The 10,000-nt window shown below is 45.4% G+C and overlaps 1 protein-coding gene across 1 annotated transcript in view; it reads left to right on the forward strand.

Moving 5' to 3' along the window:
* Nucleotides 1-10,000, forward strand: part of kcnq3 (potassium voltage-gated channel, KQT-like subfamily, member 3) — a gene marked incomplete at both ends in the record, with an annotated part of 80,585 nt that overhangs the window by 859 nt on the left and 69,726 nt on the right. The window lies entirely within an intron of this gene.

The raw sequence follows: 10,000 nt of genomic DNA on the forward strand, positions 1-10,000 counted from the left end.
GTGTATAACTCATATTGTGGCACCGTAAATCGTAGCTTTATAAAAGGCTCCTATCATATAAAAAGTCCTGAACATGGAATAATTTACTGTCTTTACCTTTCTAGTTCAAACGGCCGAGTATCAGCGATTATTGAGCTATTTTATTCATAAATCATCATTTATTTAACTGTTTTATTCATAAATCATCATTTATTTAACTGTTTTATTAGTAAATCATCATTTATTTAACTCTTTTATGAGTAAATCATCATTTATTTAACTGTTTTATTAATAAATCATTATTTATTTAACTGTTTTATTCATAAATCATCATTTATTTAACTGTTTTATTAGTAAATCATCATTTATTTAACTCTTTTATGAGTAAATCATCATTTATTTAACTGTTTTATTAATAAATCATTATTTATTTAACTGTTTTATTCATAAATCATCATTTATTTAACTGTTTTATTCATAAATCCTCATTTATTTAACTCTTTTATGAGTAAATCATCATTTATTTAACTGTTTTATTCATAAATCATCATTTATTTAACTGTTTTATTCATAAATCATCATTTATTTAACTCTTTTATGAGTAAATCATCATTTATTTAACTGTTTTATTAATAAATCATTATTTATTTAACTGTTTTATTCATAAATCATCATTTATTTAACTGTTTTATTAGTAAATCATCATTTATTTAACTGTTTTATTAGTAAATCATCATTTATTAAACTGTTTTATCAGTAAATCAACATTTATTTAACTCTTTTATGAGTAAATCATCATTTATTTAACTGTTTTATTCATAAATCAGCCCAGTTCTCGTGTATGTGACGACTTTAATCTGATTTTTTACAGTGTGTAAGAAACTCTGCGTTCATTTGTGTCGCAGTGAAGAGCAGAGATGAACGTGGAGTCAGAAATACGTTTGTTTTTAGAGTTTCTGAATCTAAAACGTTCAGTTTTGAATCATTCGGGGCTCCGATCCTCAAACTGAGCTTCTCCAGCTCTCTGTGCTCGAATCATTCATTCATTCATTCATTCATCTTCATCCTCTTGTCCCTGTCGGGGTCGTGGGGGGGGCTGGACCCGATCCCAGCTGACATCGGCCGTGAGGCGGGGTCCACCCTGGACAGGACGGCAGTCTATCACAGGACACATAGAGACGAACAGAGACAGACAACCATTCACACCTACGGGTGATTTAGAGTCATCAATGAACCCAACACCTGCACGTCTTTGGACTGTGGGAGGAAACCGGAGAACCCGGAGAAAACCCACGCAGACACGGGGACAACATGCAAACTCCACACAGAAGGGCCCCAACATGAGTTACTAAATTAATAGAACACCAAGAAAATACGTCAACATTTTAAAATAACCCTTCCTGTCCGTAGCTGAATAGTGATTGTGACAACGCTGTGCTCTAACATTGGTCTTAGTGTTCGGACGAGAGAGAGAGAGAGAGAGAGAGTCATTGGTGATTTTATTGGGGGGGGGGGGGGGGTTGTTGTGGAGCCTGATACCGTGGTAGTTAATGAGGTGCTGTTGCCGCGTCAGGAGGTGTAAACAACATGGAGGCATCCACGGATGAGATGAGCAGCTATGGAGCAAGCCGCTCACTAACTCTTTGTTCTCTGGATCCTTCTGTTGAATATGGACCGGGCTCCTGAAATTGGGCCTTTGGCTCCTAGAGGACACTTTAGCACACGTTTATGCTCCTAGAGGACACTTTAACACGTTTATGCTCCTAGAGGACACTTTAGCACACGTTTTGGCTCCTAGAGGACACTTTAACACACGTTTATGCTCCTAGAGGACACTTTAACACACGTTTATGCTCCTAGAGAGCACTTTAGCACACGTTTTGGCTCCTAGAGGACACTTTAACACACGTTTATGCTCCTAGAGGACACTTTAGCACACATTTATGCTCTTAGAGGACACTTTAGCACACGTTTATGCTCCTAGAGGACACTTTAACACGTTTATGCTCCTAGAGGACACATTAACACACGATTAGGCTCCTAGAGGACACTTTAACACACGTTTATGCTCCTAGAGGACACTTTAGCACACGTTTATGCTCCTAGAGGACACTTTAACACGTTTATGCTCCTAGAGGACACTTTAGCACACGTTTTGGCTCCTAGAGGACACTTTAACACACGTTTATGCTCCTAGAGGACACTTTAGCACACGTTTATGCTCCTAGAGGACACTTTAACACGTTTATGCTCCTAGAGGACACTTTAGCACACGTTTTGGCTCCTAGAGGACACTTTAACACACGTTTATGCTCCTAGAGGACACTTTAGCACACGTTTATGCTCCTAGAGGACACTTTAACACACGTTTATGCTCCTAGAGGACACTTTAGCACACATTTATGCTCCTAGAGGACACTTTAGCACACATTTATGCTCCTAGAGGACACTTTAACACACGTTTAGGCTCCTAGAGGACACTTTAGCACACGTTTATGCTCCCAGAGGACACTTTAACACACGTTTATGCTCCTAGAGGACACTTTAACACACGTTTATGCTCCTAGAGGACACTTTAGCACATGTTTTGGCTCCTAGAGGGCACTTTAGCACACGTTTAGGCTCCTAGAGGACACTTTAGCACACGTTTAGGCTCCTAGAGGACACTTTAGCACACGTTTTGGCTCCTAGAGGACACTTTAGCACATGTTTTGGCTCCTAGAGGACACTTTAGCACACGTTTAGGCTCCTAGAGGACACTTTAGCACACGTTTAGGCTCCTAGAGGGCACTTTAACACACGTTTAGGCTCCTAGAGGACACTTTAGCACACGTTTAGGCTCCTAGAGGGCACTTTAGCACACGTTTATGCTCCTAGAGGACACTTTAGCACATGTTTTGGCTCCTAGAGGGCACTTTAGCACACGTTTATGCTCCTAGAGGACACTTTAGCACATGTTTTGGCTCCTAGAGGACACTTTAACACACGTTTATGCTCCTAGAGGACACTTTAGCACACGTTTATGCTCCTAGAGGACACTTTAACACACGTTTATGCTCCTAGAGGGCACTTTAGCACACGTTTATGCTCCTAGAGGACACTTTAACACACGTTTATGCTCCTAGAGGGCACTTTAGCACATGTTTTGGCTCTTAGAGGGCACTTTAGCACACGTTTATGCTCCTAGAGGACACTTTAGCACACATTTATGCTCCTAGAGGACACTTTAGCACACGTTTATGCTCCTAGAGGGCACTTTAGCACGTTTTCCATCATGTGGACGTAGCCTTAGAAGTGAGTTTTCCTGCAGCCTGACGGGAAACGCTCCTCGATGCTTCAGTGTGAATCAGGCGCTGAAACACTTTAATGTCGCGCGCGTGAGAAACAGTTTCACCTTTGACCTTTGACCTTTAACTCCTCCTGAAGTCTGTTTCCCTGTGATCCCGACTGATCTGAGACCAGCAGCTGCGCTCGTCTCTGGCGCTCTGAGGGCTTTTCCTCTGACAGTTATGATGTTATGTCAGTCATTAATGATCTCAGCCGGCGGCGCTTTCCTCCTGCTCCGGCGCCGTTTGGCCTCGTTTCAGCTCTGCCGTCTGACAAACGCTGGGGTTCTGACGTTCGCTCTGACTCGCTGCCAAAGTGACAGTGGACATCGCGGGCAGGGAAACCCTCTGCACGCACGCCTGTTTGTTTTCACCGGGTGGCTCTGCGGTGGCTCCGCGGAGGCTCTGCGGTGGCTCTGCGGTGGCTCCGCGGTGGCTCTGCGGTGGCTCCGCGGTGGCTCCGCGGTGGCTCTGCGGTGGCTCCGCGGTGGCTCTGCGGAGGCTCCGCGGGGAGCAACAGACGTCTGTAAATGAAAAAGAGACGATCAGCAGCTGATTTGATGAATCCATGAATAAATGATGATTTTGAATTCCTTCATCACACTTTTACCAACATTCATTTAGATTTTCAGGCTTTTCTGCAAATAAAATTGATTTGTTTTTCTCCGGCCTCAAAAATAAAACGATTCTTTTGCACCGAGGCTGCTTCACTCAAACTTTACTCAAGAATATACAACATTATAATATAAACAATATAAACTTAACGGTCTCCTTTAGAGACTAAACTTAACCGTCTCCTTTAGTGACTAAACTTAACCGTCTCCTTTAGTCTAAACTTAACCGTCTCCTTTAGTGTCTAAACTTAACCGTCTCCTTTAGAGACTAAACTTAACCGTCTCCTTTAGTGACTAAACTTAACCGTCTCCTTTAGTGTCTAAACTTAACCGTCTCCTTTAGAGACTAAACTTAACCGTCTCCTTTAGTGACTAAACTTAACCGTCTCCTTTAGTGACTAAACTTAACCGTCTCCTTTAGTGGTCTAAACTTAACCGTCTCCTTTAGTGTCTAAACTTAACCGTCTCCTTTAGAGACTAAACTTAACCGTCTCCTTTAGTGACTAAACTTAACCGTCTCCTTTAGTCTAAACTTAACCGTCTCCTTTAGTGTCTAAACTTAACCGTCTCCTTTAGAGACTAAACTTAACCGTCTCCTTTAGTGACTAAACTTAACCGTCTCCTTTAGTGTCTAAACTTAACCGTCTCCTTTAGAGACTAAACTTAACCGTCTCCTTTAGTGACTAAACTTAACCGTCTCCTTTAGTGACTAAACTTAACCGTCTCCTTTAGTGGTCTAAACTTAACCGTCTCCTTTAGTGTCTAAACTTAACCGTCTTCTTTAGAGACTAAACTTAACCGTCTCCTTTAGTCTAAACTTAACCGTCTCCTTTAGTGTCTAAACTTAACCGTCTTCTTTAGAGACTAAACTTAACCGTCTCCTTTAGTGTCTAAACTTAACCGGCTTCTTTAGAGACTAAACTTAACCGTCTCCTTTAGTGTCTAAACTTAACCGTCTTCTTTAGAGACTAAACTTAACCGTCTCCTTTAGACTAAACTTAACCGTCTCCTTTAGTGGTCTAAACTTAACCGTCTCCTTTAGTGTCTAAACTTAACCGTCTCCTTTAGTCTAAACTTAACCGTCTCCTTTAGTGGTCTAAACTTAACCGTCTCCTTTAGACTAAACTTAACCGTCTCCTTTAGTGGTCTAAACTTAACCGTCTCCTTTTGTGTCTAAACTTCTTCTTAAGTTCATGTTGTTCAGCATCATTAATGCAAAACCACTCAGAGTTCTGTTCCCGACGTCGACGCGACGCGTCTGCTGCAGCTTCACCGCAGCTCTCTGGGTGCTGAGTGTCTTGCTCAAGGGCACTTCAGTGGGTCTTGTTGTTGCTCACGCTCTTCACCCACTGAATGTGAAGCATCGGCAGCACTTCACCGTGACACATGAAGGGAAAGAGAGGAGAGTGGGACAGAGGCTGAAGGAGCAGGAACAGATCTGTGAAGAGGAGGAAGGACTCGAACCAGCGCCACAACAGGACTAAAAATAGATGCAAAACCACCACAAAAAGAAGCAAAATGACTAAAAAAAGATGCAAAACCAGCACAAAATGATGCAAAATGACTAAAAATAGATGCAAAACCACCACAAAAAGAAGCAAAATGACTAAAAAAAGATGCAAAACCAGCACAAAATGATGCAAAATGACTAAAAATAGATGCAAAACCACCACGAAAAGATGCAAAATGACTAAAAATAGATGCAAAACCACCACAAAAAGATGCAAAATGACTAAAAATAGATGCAAAACCACCACAAAAAGATGCAAAATGACTAAAAATAGATGCAAAACCACCACTTCACTACTACACCTATGATGAATGCTGGTAATTGTCTTTATCATGTGTGCCCCCTCTGGAGCCCCTCTGGAGGCCCCTCTGGAGCCCCCCTGGAGCCCCCCCTGGAGCCCCTCTGGAGCCCCCCCTGGAGCCCCCCTGGAGGCCCCCTGGAGCCCCCCTGGAGGCCCCCCTGTCACTCTGTGAGGGAATCTCAGGTTTGCGTAAGTATCAGGTTGAAGCTCCTGTTACAGGAGTGAAACGCTGTGGTACCAAAGTGCTGGTTACCATAACAACAGTGTGGAGAGAGTGAAAGGAGAGCTGCAGTGGAGGCTGGGAGTCAGGTCGAGCGAGCATGTGTGCACACAGAGAGAGAGAGAGAGAGAGAGGGGCGTCAGCAGTTAGGCTGCAGATCGCTGCTGAACTTTGGCCTCGTTCAGGACGAGCTTGACAGGACGCCGCCTTCCCAGAATGCACGGCGTGTGATTCCCACATCTCCCCCATCACTTCTACAACAACAACAGCAGCAGCGGCAGCAGCAGCAGCAGCAGCAGGTGCACATCACATCTGTGTCTTCCTGTCCTCGTGCTCGTGTCCGGTTCGTGTGAATCCGTGCGAACGACTCGTGAAACTCACTGAAACTTTCTGAAGTGTGAGCGCGGACGCTTCCTGAAGAGGAGGGGGACGAGGTGGAGTTAGAGACCCGAGGCTCCGTGTGACGCTCGTTAGTGATGAGGGACTCTAAACGTGTCTGCAGCGGAGTCCGCGGGGCGACAGTGGTTTGGTGGCGGTGCACGGCAGCAGGGAAACACCGCAGCAGAGTGTGAGTGTGAGTGTGAGTGTGAGTGTGAGTGTGAGGAGTTCACGAGCAGGCGACTCAAACCTCCTCTGCTCTGACAAACGCAAAGATTCAAAGACTCAAAGACTCAAAAGAGAATCACTGAGACAGCCGTGGCCTTTTTGATGATGTGAGTCTTTGAGTCTTTGAGTCTTTGAGTGTGTGAGGTACGTGTGTGAGGGACCTGTGTGAGTGTGTGAGAGACGTGTGTGAGTGTGTGTGTGTGTGAGGGACTTGTGTGAGGTGTGTGTGTGAGGGACTTGTGTGAGGTGTGTGTGTGAGGGACTTGTGTGAGTGTGTGTGTGTGAGGGACTTGTGTGAGGTGTGTGTGTGAGAGACGTGTGTGAGTGTGTGTGTGTGAGGGACTTGTGTGAGGTGTGTGTGTGAGGGACGTGTTTGTGGGAGGGACGTGTGTGAGGGACGTGTGTGAGGGACGTGTGTGAGGGACGTGTGTGAGTGTGTGAGGGACGTGTGTGAGGGACGTGTGTGTGTGTGTGTGTGAGGGACGTGTGTGTGTGTGAGTGTGTGAGGTGTGTGTGTGAGGGACGTGTGTGTGTGTGTGTGGACACGTCCTCTCTGACGCTCTCATGTCTCAGCTCGTTCAGAAGCTGACGTTTGAATTCTGCTGCGTCTGTTGTTTTGCTCTTCCTGAAACATCTTTTCTTTGTCGACTCATCGTTTTCCCCCGGCAGCAGCAAAACCACCAAAACTGACCACAAAGAGACAAAAAACTGACTAAAGGGATGCAAAATGGGCATGAAGGGACGCCAAATGACTGAAAATAGATGCAAAACCAGCACAAAAAGATGCAAAATGACTAAAAAAGATGCAAAACCAGCACAAAAAGATTCAAAATGTCTAAAAATAGATGCAAAACCACCACAAAAAGATGCAAAATGACTAAAAATAGATGCAAAACCACCACAAAAAGATGCAAAATGGCTAAAAATAGATGCAAAACCACCACAAAAAGATGCAAAATGGCTAAAAATAGATGCAAAACCACCACAAAAAGATGCAAAATGGCTAAAAATAGATGCAAAACCAGCACAAAAAGATGCAAAATGACTAAAAAAGATGCAAAACCACCACAAAAAGATGCAAAATGACTAAAAATTGACTGTGGAAGTTTCATGTTTTATGTTTTATCTGTTTGTTCATATTTTTAAATTAAATGTTTGTAAATGTGCACTTCAGCAACACTGACACGCACACACACACACACACACAAACATACACACACACACACACACACACACACACACACACACACACACACACACACACCAAAAAGGAGATAAAGTAAAAACCATTGAACCTGTTTTTATTATTAAACGTTCACACATCTGCTCTGGAAACGTGCAACAAAGCGTTCATATTCAAACACAACAGGAAACGTGTAACGAACGTGATACGACCCGGGAGTGTGAGGGCGGAGAAGCGCCGCGCGTCGATCTGCGCGTCGATCCGTGCGTCCTCAGCAGCCGCACAATGGTTTTTTCAGAGAGTTCTCAGATTTCAGGTCGTCACAAACTCTCACTGATGATCTTGTGTTTCATGTTTGCTGCACGCTTTGTTATCTCTCACTCCATCGAGGACGCTGCCGCCACCGCCACTACTGCTGCCGCCGCCGCCACCGCCGCCGCCGCCGCGTGGATGAGCTCTGGTGTCTTCCTCCGGAGCACAATTACCCCAAACACCAGATCAGATTCTCCTGCTGCTATCAGCGTATTTCTCCCTCCATCTCTCTCTCTCTCTCCCTCTCTCTCTCTCTCTCTCTCTCTCTCTCTCTCTCTCTCTCTCTCTCTCTCTCTCTCTCTCTCTCTCTCTCTCCCCCTCCCTCTCTCTCTCTCTCGTCCACCCCCGGACCCAGACGGCTGTAATGCTCCGTGGCGCCCGGAGACTCTGACCTCCACCATCCCCCGGGGAGCGTTCGCCTCCTCCGGCTGCAGAGCGAAGCCGTCAGGTTTCATCTGCGTCAGGTGTGAGAGAGCGCTCACACACACCTCACACACACCTCACACACACCTCACACACACCTCACACTCACCTCACACACACCTCACACTCACCTCACACACACCTCACACTCGGCTCACACTCATCTCACACTCGTCTCACACTCGTCTCACACACACCTCACACTCCTCTCACACACACCTCACCCTGGTCTCACACTCGTCTCACACTCGTCTCACACTCGTCTCACACTCGTCTCACAGTCGTCTCACACTCGCCTCACACTGATCTCACACTCGCCTCACACTGATCTCACACTCGTCTCACACTCGTCTCACACTCGTCTCACACTGGTCTCACACTCGTCTCACACTCGTCTCATCCTGATCTCACACTCGCCTCACACTGATCTCACACTCGTCTCACACTCGTCTCACACTCATCTCACACTCGTCACACACTCGCCTCACCCGGGTCTCACACTCGTCTCACACTCGTCTCACACTCGTCTCACACTCGTCTCACACTCGCCTCACACTGATCTCACACTCGTCTCTATCGTGCATGGATGTTTATATTAGACCCACCTGTCTGTAGCATCTTTAGTTATTTTGGACTCTTTGCAGTTTGAGATGAACTTCATATTCACGCAGGTTTAAAAAGTGTCGCCTCGTGAAACAGGAACAGGAAGATGAGCAGCTAAAGCAGAGCACAGCTGCAGTGCAGCAGGTGGCTAACGATGATTCCTCGGCTCGTTTGTGTCGGAGGCGGTCGAGGTTTTTACGGCTCGGGCGATGGATGCTGGGAAACCGTAATAACTGACTAACTGAGGCTCATTACTCATGGTTTTATTGCTGTGATCATCACTGGGTTTGACTTCTGCTCGGTTTTAAGGCGTCTGGTGATTTAACGCAGGACGGGCGGAGGGGAGGGGGGGGGGGGCTCTGACCCTCCGCGTTGGCCTGACTCCAGTGCGAACACACAACTCTACAGATCATTTTAATGCTATCACTGAGACAGGGAAGAGGTTTGTTTTGGAGGATGCAGTCGGCTGAGGCGAGGGAGACGGTCGACCACGTGTGGAACGCACACGACTCAAAGTAGAACGAGTTCTTTAGCATCAGCGTTCACAAACGGCTTTGGGAAGTCGTGGAGTCGCTGCCTGTAGCTCAAAGATGGTTCTGAGACTTTGTATCACACACAAATCTGAAGCTGAAACCACCTACGGCATCGTTTTCATTGTTTCTTCTGAAAGAATAAATAAAAAAACTATTAAAAGGGCAAAACATAACAACAAAAACCAAAACAAAAACACTGCAGAAGACTGCGGGTGAGACTTGGGGAGAGATAAGGGGAGTGGTTTGGTCCCATGTAGTTAAGCAATCCTAACACCCTTTCAAAATAAGATTTCCGAGTCCAAACGCTCCGTTGAAAGAAAACAGAACCAACGTCCGAACATGTGAACGATCAGGATCAGCTCTGTGGTCAGTTTGACTCTTTTTCATGGA

This window comes from Echiichthys vipera, assembly GCF_963691815.1.
Source record: "Echiichthys vipera genome assembly, chromosome: 15".
Classification (NCBI taxonomy): Eukaryota; Metazoa; Chordata; class Actinopteri; order Perciformes; family Trachinidae; genus Echiichthys; species Echiichthys vipera.